This window comes from Triturus cristatus, chromosome 10, assembly GCF_964204655.1.
Source record: "Triturus cristatus chromosome 10, aTriCri1.1, whole genome shotgun sequence".
Lineage (NCBI taxonomy): Eukaryota > Metazoa > Chordata > Amphibia > Caudata > Salamandridae > Triturus > Triturus cristatus.
In genome coordinates, this window is record NC_140593.1 from 1,141,761,978 (window position 1) to 1,141,779,242 (window position 17,265).

Consider the following 17,265-nt stretch of genomic DNA (forward strand, 5'->3'; position numbering starts at 1 on the left):
TGAATTCTTATACTGGGAATCAACACACTTTTGTGTTTTTAGTAGGGGAAGTGCATTGCTACGTTGGTTAATTGAATAACCGGGTCAACTTCTTACGTAATTCAAGAAGAGAGGGAAGAGTCTGTAATATGGAGTGGGAGGTCATGTCACTCTTTAAGAGCAATGTAAGAGAACGTCCATCCTGTTCTGTTTGTGTGGGATGTGTGCTAGTAGACCAGAGGTTTCTGGGTGGTTGGTGGAAGGAGGTGCAACTTTTCTTTTTTTTTTTTTCTTCTCCTCATTTATGGATTTATTTATAAGTTTCTTTTATTTATACGTTTTTATATAGTGCTAGCTAGACTTGGAGGTATCGGAGCGCTTTACATACACAAGAGATAAACAAGTTGCATTACATAACAGGACATAAGGATGCATAAAGATATAAGCAAGCATTATAATTAGGCATCCATTACATAGCAGCACATAAGGATGCATAAAGCTACAGGCAAAATATTATAAGTAGGCATAACAGTGAAGGGGAGGGAGGAAGCTCTGGAGGTTGAAACAGTCAGATAACCACCTATTCTTGATGGACAAGTGAGCAGGGAGTCAGCTGGGTTATTGAAGTATAGGTTCGTTGACTTGGGATAACCTTCTTTGAATATTCTAGGCGATCCGACAAAACCGGCTGCCATAGTGTTCTAAAAAGATAAACACACCATAACTCTTTCCAAGTTTCACTTATGGCATAATCATTGGACTTTATAGGTATAATTCATATGATATTCTATAATCTAATTATTTGCCCAATTATCACAGGCTCCCCAAATTCTAATTCTGTTCTTTGAATGACTCGCAATGTCCATTCTATGAATGCGCTTCACCGAAGCCCAGTCTAATAACGGCGTTTGAGAAGAAAGCCACTTTATACAGATTTCTCTCTTTGCGAGGAAAATTAATAAAAATAAGAAGCTTGTAATTTAGAAATATTATAATCAAGGCTATTCTCAGGAAAACCACCAAAGATAGCTACAGTCAAGCTTACCTTAATTTCTTGCCCCAACACCTCAGTAAGAGTCTCACCAACATCATGCCAGAAACGCTGAATAGAAGGACACTGCCGAAACAAATGTAGATCTGCGTTATCAGAGGTGCACTTAGGACAGACCTTCAACCGATCTCCTCCCAATTTAGACAGTTTCTTCGGGGTCCAGTATGCCCTGTGGAGTGTGTAGATATTTCTCTTAAGAAGAGCATCTTTAACCACATTCCATAAAGTGCCAGATGCAACTTTTGAAGTATGTGGTGCCGGAGTTGTGTAGTACATTGAATGGATGAGGAGTTTGAATTGAGTGCATTTGTGTAACATGGGCAGGGTAAATCCTCGAGGTATGAGGATAGTTTACCAGATTTTAAAATGCAAAGGTTGGAACGCGTTCGATAACATTTACCGACTAGGTTATGGGTGAATTATGAACCGAAAGGAATCTGAAACGGTCTTGAACCGGAGTGCAGTAATATACGTCCGAACCAGTTATAACAATCTTACAATGGAGTCTATGCCCATGCACACTATTACTGAGAGTAGGAGTCCCTTAACTTCATGACTCGATAAACTTCTTCGAAGAAAGACAACTTTCATACATCCTGACCCAACACTAGATGACAAGAGTGTGCAAAGCATGCAAATCTACAGCAATACATGCCCAGAGCAGATGCTTACAGGTTAAGTAACATAATCCATTTGAAATTCTAAACCACTAGAAAAAAGACTAACTTTAAAACATGGGTATTATGCATTAGAATGATTGGCCGTGGAAAGTGTTTTAGACCGTATCAGCCACGCCACATACAGAAATTTAGAAACTGCAAACACTATATACCTTCTTGAATTAATTTTGCATATTCTTAACACTTTTATCTGGTCATAGATGTCCGTAGACCGACATAATGGAGCAACTCGGTCTAGAATAGGCTGCATGAAAAAAACAGATGTTCCTCGGATTTCTCTGCCATACAACATAAAGAGCACAGCGTGGACTTGGTGGCAGATGATGGCCAAGCAAATGTGAATTTAGATTAAGACACCATATCTAAACTTCAAATATTAAGATCTTAAAAGTGGTGGACTAATAAGGTCAAATAATCCCTCCCACTTATGTGCTTATGGTGCAAAAAGATTTTAATAAGGTGGCTTGGGATATAGAAGATTCCCTCTTCTCCATGAATGATTCCCAGTACCTGCCCTTTGCGCCATGACTACAGTTGGCAAATCGAAGATGGATTGTCCTAGCTGTCTCTCAGGCCAAGTAGTAATAGGGACATTTTAATATAGCTTAGCCGGAGAATCTTCAAGGTTTGAGGTTGAGTAATAAAATCATGAAGCGCATTTCTCAATTGTCTCAACTCTTCAACACACCAAATACAAAGCCCATACAATACAGGCCTCAGTTTGGTGCGCTCTAAACCAGGATTCAGAATGAGATGTAACTTAAAGAGTTATATAGAGGAATGTTCTTGTTTAGATTTGTTAAGAGTGCTCCAAGAGGGAAAAATCCTCACCAATTCAAATATGCCCTTTGCCCTAGGCGCTGCGACACTAGTGTCTTGCTTCTCAGGCGTGCTTGGCTGTGTGTATCCGTATTTAAACCGGACGTTCAACACCACCTCTCCAACATTCCCTTCGAGGTGGATGAAATGTTTGCAAAAATGTATAAAATATACTACCATTATAAATTCCATGGGGGTGCTACAGTTCATCCCCTCAAGGGACACTTTTTGCAGACAACACCCATGAGAGGCGGGGAAAACCACACGAGTCGCCGAGCCACAAATATAACGGCTGCAGCAGCAGATATTTCACACTTAGAAGAATTTCCAAGTGAAACCAGTCAATGTTACCCTATAGAGAAAATGTAGGTTATCGGCTTTCAGGTAAGTACTCGACTGCGACTGGCAGAGTGAAGGTCTGGGCATAAAATCCGGGGTCTCCCAGGGTCAGGTAGGTACAGTTGTTACACCCTCAGCGGCACAGTGGCAGCCGGGTGCAGTGAGAGTTAGGCCCAATGTTAGCCTATGGCGGGCAGGGTGCCTCTGGTTGGTGGCTGCTAGCTGGAATGCCACGCAGCTGTGGGAGCTGGGTTCCTGGTCGCTTACACAGGGCAAGTGGGGAAGTAAGATAGGATAGATGTTGCACTCCCAGGGGCACTCGGGCGGCTGGGTGCAGGATGCTTTTGAGCCGTCGGGCGCTCAATGGATTTCAATGGAGAAGCTGCAAGACAAAGGCTTCAAGCTCGGGGACGGAGATTCTTCAGGTGCCAATTCGAGAGGTAAGTTGGGAAGCTGTAGGTTAGGTAGGCACCCAGGAGTTGGGCACAGAGGGCCGCAGGGCGCCGGGTGCAGGGGTGCCTTTTGGCGTCAGGAAAGCTTACCCTCTGCTGGTCGTAGTTGGGGGGGCGGGGGGAGGGGGGGTCCCTGGTTGTGAGGCTGCAGGCATCAGGAGCGTCAAGGAGGGTCCTTGGGTGCTGGATTCTGGGTCAGTCGCCGGGGGGACGTCCTCGTGTTCTTTGTTCACTCAGGCACAGGCCGGGCTCGACGGGTGCAGAGTGTGCTGGATTCGCGGTTCCTGGCTAGAACCAGGGGTTATTGCTGTTTGAGCAGAACCACTGCTCATGGGAGTCCCAGTCTTTAGATGAGCAATGCAGGCAGGTCCTCTTGGGATTTCGAGGTTGCTGACCGCTGGAGACGCTGGGATTTAGCAGGAGCTGGTTCGAGGTTCGACAGGCCTGTAGGGCTGCGGCCAAGTCAATTGGTGTCGTCCTCTTGTTAGCAGCTGCACGGTAGGTCTTCTTTCTTCTTGTTCTTCTTGTTTCAAAATCGGGATCTGAGGAAGGAAGGTTCAGGGTGCCCCTAAATACTAAGTTTAGGGGCGTTACAGGTAGGTAGAGGTCAGGGACCAATGGGTCCCTTCCCTGGGGTGGGTACACCCCCCCCTAGCCAGCCACTCCAGTGGGAGGGGGGGGGCAGGAGCCTAGTCCTGATTGGGTAGGGCTCCCCATCCTCGAGATGGCGAGAACCCAGTGTCGTGCTTCACCTCGCCTCCCCCACCTGAGGGGTGGGGTTGGCAGAGGCTGGCACACCCCCTTTCCTCCCATGGGTTTTCCCGCCAGTCTTCCCGCCAGAGTGGGGGTCAGAACCAGTGGGGGCCAGTTGCGGAGTACAGCAAGAGGCCTGGAGAAGCTCACAAAGGTGGCATGCCTTTGAAGCTTCCCCTGCCCATCCTGGGGGAGGAGACCTAGCACCTCGCCCCAGGATGTGCATTGATGCAGACCCACGAGAGCGGATGGCTCTCTACCCAGGGTTCCAGCAACATGTCTGCTGGGTGGCAGCCTGTCAGTCAGGACGCTGGTTGTTGGTTAGTTTCAGGGAGCATCTCTAAGATGCCCTCTGTTGTGCATTTTACATTAAATCCCACACTGGCATCAGTGTGGGTTTAATGTGCTGAGAAGTTTGATACCAAACTTCTCAGTCTTCAGTGTAGCCATCACAGTGCTGTGGAGTTCGTGATGACGACCTCCCAGCACCATATACTCTTAATGGCAGCACTGCACTTACAGTGCCCAGGAATGGACCTGGGTACTGTAGGGATACAGGGCTCTTGCACCTGTACCCTCACCACTGGCATAGTGCAGCCAGCTAGAGGGGTGACTGAGGTATGCCAGGGCAGTGTGTTTGTGAGCATGGCACACAGGGTTGTGTGCCATGTCGACTGTTTTGTTATACACCAAGACACTCAGCCTGCAAAGGCAGTGTGTGTGTGTGTGTCAGGGTACAAGACCTCTAAGGGTGGCACAATAAGTGCTGCTGCCCTTAGGGGGTCTTCTCTGGTCACAGGGCCCTGGGTACCTAGGGTACCTAGGGTACCATTTACCAGGGGCTGACATGTGGCCGACATGTGGCCAGAGATTCCAATTGGGTTTAGGCTTCAATACAGTTTTAGGGAAGGAGCCCAGGACACACTCAAAGTACATCAGAAATTCAGCAAGAGGGGGCATACCATTCAAGAAAGATGGCACTTTCTCACATACAGTGACTACCCTTAACTTGGCTCTGGTGCTAGATGTGGGAGGACACTAAGATAACTATAGTAGACTACCACAACTACACACCCAGAGCAGCCAAGTTCACTATGGTTCGAGGCATGTGGGCTGCTGAATTCATATCTGTGCATAGATCGCCGCCTAGTGTTGGGTCCGGATGTTTGCACGTTGTTGTCCTGGAAGAGTCTTCGAAGTATCCTTGGATAGGTGACTCCTCCCCTGGACTACAGTGCGCATGGGCATCCTCTCCATCCTCAGATTGTTTTTTTCCGCCATTGGGTTCGGATGTGCTTATCTTGACTCAAGTTAGGAAAACCTTTTTACAGGCCAAAAGGCCTTTAGTTCGCGTCGGTACTGTTCCCGATCGGTATCAATAGTATATTGTTAGTTTACTGACTTCCAGAACCAACTTTTTCGCATTTTCCCCGACCATCGACCCTTCATCGACGATGGAATCGAGGACCCCATTCAAGCGGTGTCCGGTATGCAATGCGAAATATCCCCATATCGACGTCCATCCGGTGTGCAACAAATGCCTTTCACCGGATCACGACGAATCTACATGTATGGCCTGTGCCCGATTCCGATCCAAGAAGACTCTTCGGAATCGACGAGCAGCAAGACTCGAAGCGCAGCAAGCGGCACCGGCCCCAGCCAACATCTTCAGCGCCGAAGACGAAGATGTCGAAGACGTGGAGAACCTACCCTCCAGCCCCGCTTCCGAACACGACTCCGTATCGGAAGACGTCGAAGAACAACTCTTTTCCAGAGATGAAGCCGACACCGAGGTAGGAGACTACAGTGAGGCCTTAGGGGCCGAAGAGAGTAGCTCCGGTGACGAGCCAGGCCTACCCGTACAGACTGAGGATATCCCAGTGAGCCAGTCTATGGATCCGGCCGAGGGATCGCCTTCGGGCCTTACCCAAGACCTATCCCGCAGTTCTTCGGCCCCGCCTTCTGGCCCGGCCTCGGACATTCAGCGGCATCCATTACTACCCAAAAAGGCTGGTTTCCCTTCTTCGAAACCGAAAGCCGCATTGGTTCACCAGAAACCGAAACCGAAAGTAACGCTGGTCGGATCGAGGCCCACCACACCTTCGACGCCAGCAAAACCCGTCGGCGCCGACCGCACCAAACGAGATTTCGGTGCCGAGCTTGCAACAGCTGACGTGGGCGCCGACACACGGAAAAAGAGCTTCGGTGCCACCAAACCTCCTCGGCTGCCGGCACCGACACAATCGGCTCCGACCCCAAAGGTCAAACTGGCTGCTGCGTCGCACCCCGCTTCGACAGCACCACCAAAGGCACACTCATCAAAGACGTCGACGGCCGTTGCCACCCCTCGACTCGATGACTCGCCGGCACCGAAGAAGTCCACGCCCGCCTCTACGGAAACGGCCGGCACGAAGGACTCGATGGCACTCCAGGTGCGGACCGTTGCTGCGCAACGCACCAAACACAAAGCAGTTGTGAGAAAGTGCCATCTTTCTTGCATGGTATGCCCCCACTTTTTGCTAAATTGCTGAATGTACTTCGATTGAGTGTACCCTGGGTTCCTGCCAATCAGGTGCCCAGGGCCTATGTTCCTTCCTTAAACCACACAAACCCCAAATTGGCAAACCCTAGCCACATGTCAGCCCCTAGTAAATGGTACCCTAGGTACCCAGGGCCTTGTGACCAGGGAAGGCCTCTAAGGGCTGCAGCACTCATTGTGCCACCCTCAGAGGCCCTGTACCCTTACACACACACACACTGCCCTTGCAGGCTGAGTGTCTGGGTGCAGGACAAAACAAAGAGTCGACATGGCACAAATCACTGTGTACCATGCCCATCACCTACACTGCCAAGGCATATGTCAGCCACCCCTCTAGCTGGGTGCATTACGCCTATGGTGTGGGCACAGGAGCAGGAGCCCTGTGCCCCTACAGTACCCAGGTCCATTCCTGGGCACTGTAAGTGCAGTGCTGTCATTTAAGAATACATGGTGCTGAGAGCTTGTCAAACACGAGCTCCACAGCACCATATTGGCAACACTGAAGCCTGGGAAGTTTGGTATCAAACTTCTCAGCACATTGAACCCACACTGATGCCAGTGTAGGATTTAATGTACTAAGCACCCCAGAAGGCATCTTAGAAGATGCCCCCTTACAGCTAACTTGCAATCCACGTCTGCTCTGAGGCTGCCCAGGCTGCCACACAGCAGACACGTTGCTGGACCCCTGGGTGGGAGAGCCCCTGCTCTCCCGGGCCTGCAACAATGCACATCCTGGGTGAGGTGAGAAATCTCCTCCCCCAGGATGAGCAAAGGGAAGCTTCAAAGGCATGCCGCCAGTTGGAGTTTCCCCAGGCCACTGCAACCCCCCACTCTGGCGGGAAGCTTGGCCGGAAACCCCATACAAGGACAGGGGATGTGCCAGCCTGCCCACCCCACCCCTCAGGTGGGGGAGGCGAGGTGAAGCACATCTCCGGGCTCTCGCCATCTTGAAGATGGGAGGCCCTACCCTATCAGGATTAGGCTACTGCCCCCCTCCCACAGGAGAGAGGCAGGATAGGGGGTGTACCCACCCCAGGACAAGGACCCATTGGTCCCTGGCCTTCACCTACCTGTAACGCCCCTAAATCTAGTATTTAGGGGCCCCCTGAACCTTCCTTCCGGAGATTCCAGATAGAAAAACGACAAGAAGAGCAAGAAGAACAAAGACCCGCCCTGCAGCTGCTAAAAAGAGAAGAAGACACCAACTGCTTTGGCCCCAGCCCTACCGGCCTGTCGACTCTCGAACCTGCACCAGCGCGGCATCCCACGTGGCCAGCAACCTCACCAACCCCGGAGGACCTGGCTACCTTTTAGCTCTAAGCCCCTGGGACTCCCACGAGTAGAGGCTCTACTCAAGAAACCTACTTGCTATCCCTGGCACCAGCCCGGGACCGCGGACCCAACACACTCTGCACCAGCCAAGCCTGGCCAGTGCCGGAGTGGACAAAGACCCAGAGGACGACCCCACGGCGACTGTGACCCAGAGTCCGGCACCCAAGGACCCCCCTCGACATCCCGGAAGAAGCCTGCAGCCTCAGAACCAAGTGCCACCCCAGCCGCGATCAACCAGAGGGTACGATTCCCGACGTCAAAAGGCACCCCTGCACCCGGCGCCCTGCGACCCCCTGTGCCCAATCCCGGGGTACCCACCTAACCTACAACTACCCAACTTACCTCTCGAAGTGGTGGTGGCACCTGAAACATCCTCGTCCCCGAGCCTGCAGCCTCTTTCCAAACCGGAACATTCCCATTGATTTCCATTGAGCGCCCTAAGGCTCAAAAGCACCCTGCACCCAGCCGCCCGAGTGGCCCTGGCAGTGCCCTCTCTACACTAACCTACTTCCCCACTTGCCCTGAGTAAGTGACCAGGAGCCCAGCTCCCACAGCCGCGTGGCTTGCCAGACAGCAGCCACCAACCAAGGCCCCCCTATCCCTCATAGGATAACATTGGGCCCAACTCTCTCTGCACCCGGCCGTCCTGAAACCGCTGAGGGTGAACCAACTGTACCAACCTGACACTGGGGGACCCCTGAGTCCATGCCCGGAATTTCAACACTACCAGTCGAGTACTTACCCTTAAACCGCTAACTTCATTTTCCTCATAGGGTAACATTGACTGGCTTTTTCTTCAAAAATCTTCTAAGTGTGAACTTTTCAAAACTGCAAAAATTCACCAAAAATCAGCCAAGTGACAAAAACGAATTTACTCACCTGCTCCTAGGTGAGCTCCCAGTGCTGGATCTTGGTGCCCAGCCCTGACTCTGAAAAGTGTTCACAACTATACTTACTTCTAACTCATTTTTCTCCCATAGGAAACCATTGTCTGCTTTTCTGTGAAATTTCTTCTAAGTGTCTACTTTTGCAAATTTGAAATATTCTTTTAAAATCGTACCATTTCTACAAACGAAATTACTTACCTGCTTTTGATAAGGACCCCAGTCCTGGGTCTAGGCACCCAGTCCTGGATTACTAAAGTAACGATAAAGTACTCTACCTGCAATTTGAATTTCTTGCCATAGAGATCCATTGAATGTTTTCTTTGAAATATTTTCTAAGTGCTAACTTTTGAAATAGCTAAATATTATTTAAAAATCATTACAGTTATTAAGTCGACTTTCATCACTTGATTCTGAATACTGACCCCAGGCTGGTTCTAGGATCCAGACCTGGAATTCCAAAAGTAATCTGAAAAGTAATTTATTACAAATAACCTGAATTTACCATTGAGCTCAATGCATTGTTATGTTTAGGAAATAGGATTGTTTATTGCAACCAACTGTGACTGTTTACACAAATTTATTGCTTGAAACAAAAGTATTTATATTCAACCTCTCATTCTGAGAAAGTATATTTTTACCCCCTTGTGGTTCTAAAAATAAAACAAGCATATATTTTATATATACAAATCATTGGCCTAGAGTTCAGTTATTGAGTGTGTGAAACCATTTGCTGACTGAGTGTGTACGATAAATGCTTTACACTGTCCTCTGGTACTGCCTTACTGCTCGACCAAGCTACCACTTTTGAGAGTAAGGTCATACCTAACTTTGACCTCTATCAGCCTCTGGGGGACTGTGGACTCTGTACACCCTGTACCTATTAGGGAACAGTATATACAGAGCCACTTTCTCACAGCAGTCCTCCAGGACACGTCAGGCTCCGAGCCGATAAAAGCTCCACCGACCTCTTCGGCACCGACCAATATCACTTTTGGCCTGCCGCCATCCACGGCCCCAAAACTGTTCCAGATCAGAACACGGGTCACCCACACCACGTTCACGCCTGCCGAACGCTCTCCTGCGGAGTCGTCTCCGTCACATGTCATCGACGCCGACACCGGCAGGATGGTGCTCCACAAAAGGAGAATAACTTCAGAGTCAGCTTTGGACTCCTACCGGATCCCGCTTAAGAAAAAGCTGCCGGTGACTTTGCAACCAGTTCTTTCCGAACCTCTCCACTCCTTTTACCAGGATCCACAGTCCTTCTCTCCCACACACTCCGACACTGACGTTTTGGAGGACTACATGGGTGACCACGTCCCCTACCCCGGAGAGATGGACCCTGAAGGCCAACAGGACCCTGACCAAGCTTGGGATGACCCTGTAGACTCGGGTGCACCTATGGATACACAGGACCCGCAACTCTATGGAGCAAAAACATCTCCCACAGAGGACACTGCCGCATTCAACGCCCTAATTGAACGTGCTGCGGCCAATCATGGGGTGCAACTCCACTCTGACACCGTGGAGGACGACTTTCTCATGGACACTTTCGCATCCTCAAAGGAATATAAAAACTCTACCCATGTTAAAGGGTGTCCTCAAACCAGCAAAGGACATCTTCAAAGAACCCACCAGGGCAAGAGTAATAAACCCCAGAATCGACAAATACAGGTCGGCGCCTGGGGACCCTACCTACATTAGAGGCCAGTTACCTCTAGATTCCATTGTAGTTGCGAACGCTCGCAAACGGGCACACTCGCAAACAGGTGATGCTCCTCCCCCGGACAAAGAGTCCAAGGTGCTAGAGACCTCCGGCAAACAGGTTGCGGCCCAGGCAGCTAATATATGGCGCATTGCCAATACTCAGGCGCTCCTCGCCCGCTACGATCGAGCACACTACGACACACTAGAACAATTACTCCAACATCTCCCTGACCAATTCAAAGACGGTGCAGAGATCCTCATCAGGGAGGGACAACTCCTCACAAACGCATCCATCAAGTGTGCACTGGATGCCGCAGATACAGCTGCCAGAGCCATAAACACTAGCGTCATGTTGCGACGACACGCCTGGTTGCAAATCTCCGGATTCAAACCTGAGGTACAAAATAACATCCTCAACCAGCCTGTCAACCCCGACTACTTATTCGTGCCGGAGGTTGACACCACCCTAGAGAAAATAAAAAAGGACACGGACACTGCAAAGTCCATGGGGGCTCTTCAAACGCAGTCCTTTCGGAGCGGCTCCTTTCGTCGCCCCGGAACTAGAGGAGCAGGTAGAGGACAGGGGTCACAGCAAACCTACAACAAAGGCAACACACAAAGCACCTACGATAAAAACACCCGGGGTGGTTATCGTGGCTCAAGCACAAAGGGCAGAGGACGCGGTTACGGCAACACCAGGTCCTCCCCCAAGAACAAACAGTGACGCCCTCTCCCTTCCTCCCGACCACCTAACACCTGTCGGGGGAAGGCTACAAAGGTTCCTGTCCACGTGGAACTCCATCACCACGGACAGGTGGGTCAAAGACATTATCAAATACGGTTACTGCCTAGAATTAACCTCAACTCCACCCACAATACCTCCAAAACACCGTCCTATGTCCTCAGAGCACTTAACGCTCTTACAGCAGGAGGTGCTAAGCATGCTACTAAAAGGCGCAATAGAGGTCGTACCCGTCCACGAGCAAGGTACGGGGGTGTACTCCCTGTACTTTTTAATACCAAAAAAGGACGGGTCACTCAGACCTATATTAGACCTGAGACCCCTGAACCGCTACATTCTCTCCGAGCATTTTCACATGCTCACTTTACAGCAAGTCCTCCCGCTGCTCAAACAGGGAGACTTCCTGGCCACACTGGACCTCAAGGATGCGTATTTCCACATACCCATTCACCCCTCACACAAAAAATACCTCAGGCTCACTGTTCAGAGGCAGCACTACCAATTCAAAGTCCTTCCCTTCGGCGTGACAACAGCACCCAGGGTTTTCACAAAGTGCCTAGCTACTGTGGCGGCACATCTACGGAGGCAGCACATACACGTCTACCCTTACCTGGACGACTGGCTCGTTCAAGCAAAGTTGGCCCAGCAATGTGCCAGCCACATGTCCCGCACCATTCACCTCCTTCACAGTCTGGGATTCTCACTAAATTACCCAAAATCCCATCTCCAGCCCGCACACGTACAACAGTACCTAGGTGCGACTATAGACACTCTGGCGGCCACAGCTCAGCCAAATTTAGTGAGGATCAACAGCATGCAAATGCTGATTTCCAAGTTCAAACCCCAACACTCCCTTCCTGCGCGAGTGTTCATGCAGTTGATAGGCATGATGGCCTCCTGCATTTTCATAGTCCCACACGCGAGACTACATATGCGCCCGCTTCAGGAGTGCTTAGCACGTCAGTGGAATCAGGCTCAAGGACAGCTGAAAGACCTAGTGTTGGTGAGCGGTCGGGCATACAACTCTCTGCATTGGTGGAATCCACAAAACCTTTGCAAGGGCCGACCGTTCCAAGAGCCTGTTCCACAAATAATACTGACAGCGGACGCGTCTCTCCAGGGATGGGGAGCTCATGTACTCCACTACACAGTGCAGGGACTATGGACAACACAACAAAAGAAGATGCACATCAACCTTCTAGAACTGATGGCAATCTTCCTGGCTATGAAAGCATTCAAAGTGCACCTGTGCAACAAAGTCGTGTTGATCCGGACGGACAACATGACCGCCATGTGCTACATACAGAAGCAGGGAGGAACACACTCCCCACAGTTGTCTCATCTGGCTCAGAGCATGTGGAAGTGGGCCATTCAGAGGAACATGTTCCTCATGGCAGAACACCTCCCCGGCAAGGACAACCAGATGGCGGATCTGCTCAGCAGACACAGCCACCAGATGCACGAGTGGGAGTTACACCCATCAGTACTCCAACCGTACTTCCAGCAGTGGGGTCATCCAGAGATAGACCTATTCGCCACAAGCGAAAACGCAAAATGCCAAAGCTTTGCCGCCAGGTTCCCACATCCGCATTCGCAGGGCAATGCGATATGGATGAACTGGTCCGGCAGATTTGCGTACGCTTTTCCCCCAGCACCACTGATACCGCTGGTGGCACGCAAACTCAGACAACACTCACTGACACTCGTCCTGGTTGCTCCAACGTAGGCACGCCAGCCGTGGTACACCACCTTTCTCGAACTTTCCGTGGTGCCGCATCAAAGGCTGCGGATCAAACCAGCGCATTTGACGCAGAACCATAGAGAGATTCAGCACCCAGATCCGCAACATCTGAACCTGGCGATCTGGCTCCTGAAGTCCTAGAGTTTGGCTACCTAAACCTGCCACCTGACTGTATGGACATCATTAAGGAGGCCAGGAGACCCACTACCAGAGCTTGCTATGCAGCCAAATGGAAAAGGTTCGTCATTTATTGTACTAATAATGACATTAACCCGCTAGACGCATCCATACAAAACATAATTTGTTACCTCTTACACCTATACCGATGCAATCTGGCGTACACCTCTATACGTGTCCATTTGACCGCAATATCAGCCTATCTGCAGACTAGGCAGCACCTCTCTCTATTCAGAGTGCCTGCCATCAAAGCATTCTTGGAAGGACTCAAACGAGTCATTCCACCAAGCCACCCACCGGCTCCAATGTGGAACCTCAACTTGGTCCTCACACGCCTGATGGGTCCACCCTTTGAACCTCTACACTCATGCGAGCTTCAATTTCTTACCTGGAAAGTAGCTTTCCTAGTAGCGATCACCTCTTTAAGAAGAGTTAGTGAACTCCAGGCACTAACCGTTCAAGAGCCATTTATACAGGTTCACGCCAACAGGGTCGTACTACGTACCAACCCCAAATTCATGCCCAAGGTGGTATCGCAGTTCCACATGAATCAGACTATTGAACTGCCTGTTTTCTTTCAAAACCCACAAACTGTCGCAGAAAGAGCACTCCATACACTAGATATGAAGAGAGCCCTCATGTATTTTATCGACAGGACTAAGATCTTTAGGAAGACAAAACAACTTTTCGTTGCCTTTGCGCCACACCACAAAGGTAACGCTATCTCCAAAGCAGGTATAGCCAGATGGATCGTTAAATGTATTCAAATTTGCTATCAAAAGGCTAAACGCACATTAACGATTCCCCCACGAGCCCACTCAACACGTAAGTTAGGGGCCTCCATGGCTTTCCTAGGAAACATTCCCCTGCATGATATATGTAGAGCAGCCACCTGGTCCACTACACATACATTTACCAAACACTATTGTGTAGATGTGCAATCAAAACAGCAGGCAGCTGTAGGACAGGCTGTTCTCAAAACTCTTTTTCAGACCGCTGCAGCTGGCACTGGTAGCCGCCGCTAATAGAGGGCACTGCTATGCATTCTATGCACAGATATGAATTCAGCAGCCCACATGCCTCGAACTGAATATGCTACTTACCAGTATGCATCTGTTCTTGGCATGTAGGGCTGCTGACATTCATATCGCCCTCCCTCCTCCCCGGCGCCTGTAGCAGCTGCAGCTCTCAGAATTACTGTAAGCATGGTCATCACTTTCTGTATCTACTCCATCACTGCCACAATGGCGAAAAACAATCTGAGGATGGAGAGGATGCCCATGCGCACTGTAGTCCAGGGGAGGAGTCACCTATCCAAGGATACTTCGAAGACTCTTCCAGGACAACAACGTGCAAACATCCGGACCCAACACTAGGCGGCGATCTATGCACAGATATGAATGTCAGCAGCCCTACATGCCAAGAACAGATGCATATTGGTAAGTAGCATATTCATTTGAAGACTTAATCCGTCTTGAATTTGACCCTGGGAACTGTTTTGCCATTGGCTACAACGTACCTAGAAACCATTGCCAGATGCTAGATTTGTGCCAGACATAACTATGGCTTCTCCAGGCAACTAATTCAGAAAACTACTGAGGAGGTCCGAAATGGATTGTACTTGCTGGCAGAGACCTCAGAAGAACCATAGAGGACTGGGCCTGCTCTTCCTCTTGCACCCAGGACAGTGAAGTTGACTCCAATATTCGGAAGCCCGACTACCTGTTCCAGCTCTGACCAGTGGCACATGACATGGACTGGATCCTGGTGTTTCACCTTTTCCAGTCAGTCTCTGTGCCTCCCCCGAGGTTCTAGGTGGGCTTTCGAAGTGTACTCCTGTGGCGGATAAGTGTAGGAAGCTGGATCTGTATATATTATACCAAAATTAGGTATATTGTGCACAGTCTAGTGGAACCCCAAAGGTAGGCTGAGGTAAAGTTAGTTAGCACCTCACTCTCTATTTGTGGTAGTGTAGTCGAGCAGTAAGGCAGTATCAGAGGACAGTGTTAAGCATTTGTTGTACACACTCAGTCAGCAAATGAATTCCCACACTCAAAGACTGAACTTCAGACCAATTGTTTTTGTATAAAAATAGTTATAGTTATTTTATTTTCTGGAACCAAGCAAGCCTGGCGCAGGTAAGCAATAAATACTTTACAGTAGTAATGCAGTTCATAAACAGTTTGAATTGAAATTGTATTTGCACTTTGTTTTGACTTACAGTATGGTTTCAAAGACCTGCAATACTTTGTAAATATAGTACATAGACTTCTATGGGCTTTTCAGTAAAATTACAGGTAAGTTACTTTTGCAATTACTTTTCTTACTCAGAGTAGTATACCTGGAAACTACTCTGAGACATTTCCTGTAAACAGGTAAGTAACATCGTTTTTGTTAGTGCAATTTTAAAGAATTTCATTAGGTTTTAAAACTCCACACTTGGAAACTTTTCCAAGAAAAACAGTCAGTGTTATCCTATGGCGGAAAATAATTTTATCAGTTTTGAGGTAAGTTTTTGGTAGTGGGAGTTGAGGTTCTTGGGGTAGACTCAGGGGTCCCCTAGGGTCAAGGGTGCACTCGTGTAACACCCTCCGCGCCACTAGGGCGGCCGGGTGCAGAGTGCTGAGGCCCAATGTTGTCCAATGAGGGATAGGGGCCTCCGGTTGGTGGCTGCTGACGAGCAGGTCACTTGGTTTTGGGAGCAAATGGGGATACAAAGTAGCACCAAGGGTGCCCCCTCAGTGGCACTGGGGCGGCCAGGTGCAGGGTGCTGCTTCGACGTCTGGCACCCTGTTGGTTTCAATAGGGAACCTCCGGTTTTCAAAGGCACTGCAGGCTTGGGGACAAAGGTCTTCTGGGTGCGACCACCACTTCGAGGGGTAAGTTGGGAAGTTAGGGGATGGTTAGGCACCGTCGGTTTGGCCATCCAAGGCCGTCTGGCATCTGGTGCAGGGGCGCCTTTTGGGGTCAGTTCTTCCTACCAGCTCCTGATTGCGGTTGGGGGGGGGGGGGCGCGACCTTCCAGATTTAGGCTGCAGGCGTCAGCTGTAAGCTTGAGGCAGGTCAGGAGTCGCCGGAACTCTGGTCAGGATCACTAGGGGGGGCCTCCTCATGGTGTTTGCCCGCTCGGGCCATGGACGGTGGGTGCAGAGTGGGGTTGATTCACGGTGTCCGGCCGGAGCCAGAGGTTGCAGATTAACAAATCCGGTGTTCACGGGAGACAGTCTTTGTGGTTGAAGGCAGGCAGGTCCTCCAGGGTTTTCGAGGTTGCTGGCTGCAGGAGACACTGGGATTTCGCAGGTTCGAGGCGGAGACCGGCCAGTAGGGCTGGGGACAAGTCAGTGGGCGTCTTCCTCTGGTTAGCTGCTGCGTGGCTGTTCGGTCCTTCTTCTTCTTGTAGTTTCTTCTTGTCTCAGGAAAAGGTTCGGGGTGCCCCTAAATATTAGATTTAGGGGAGTTACAAGTAGGTAAAAGGCAGGGACCAATGGGTCCCTTCCCTTCCTATTATGCCACCCTCCAGTGGGAGTGGGAAGTGAGCCTGTCCCTGGTTGGCTGAGTCCCCCCTATCTGCAAGATGGCGGGGACTCAGATGTTTCACCTCTCCTCCCCCACCTGAGGGGTGGAGTTGGCAGATGTGGGCAAACCTCTCTTCCTCACTTGTCTTTCCCGCTGCTTCTCCTACCCAAAGTGGGGGTCAGAACCAGTGGGGACCAGTTGCTGCAAGTGGCCTGGTGAAGCTCACAAAGGCGGCAAGCCTTTGAAGCTTCCCCTTCGTGAAGTCTGGATGAACTCAAGGTTCAAGGATGTACATCTGTGTGTGCCATGCCTACAACCCACTGCCCACGCAGAGTGCATCCTTGACGCTGGGGAACCCCGGAGTCTAACCCCAGAACACCAACTCCCACTACAAAGTACTTGCCTGTTAACCAATAACACTATGTTCGAGGCATATTAGCTGCAGATTGTACACTGTGCATAGATCCGCATCTGGTGTTGGACTTGGGTGCTTGCACTTTGTTGTTGTCTTGGAAGAGTCTTTTGTAGTCACGAGATAGGTGACTCCTTCC

General features: G+C 50.1%; 1 protein-coding gene across 7 annotated transcripts in view; it reads left to right on the forward strand.

Moving 5' to 3' along the window:
* Window positions 1-17,265, forward strand: part of TNRC6A (trinucleotide repeat containing adaptor 6A) — a 451,850-nt gene that overhangs the window by 331,987 nt on the left and 102,598 nt on the right. The gene's annotated exons all lie outside the window — the stretch shown is intronic.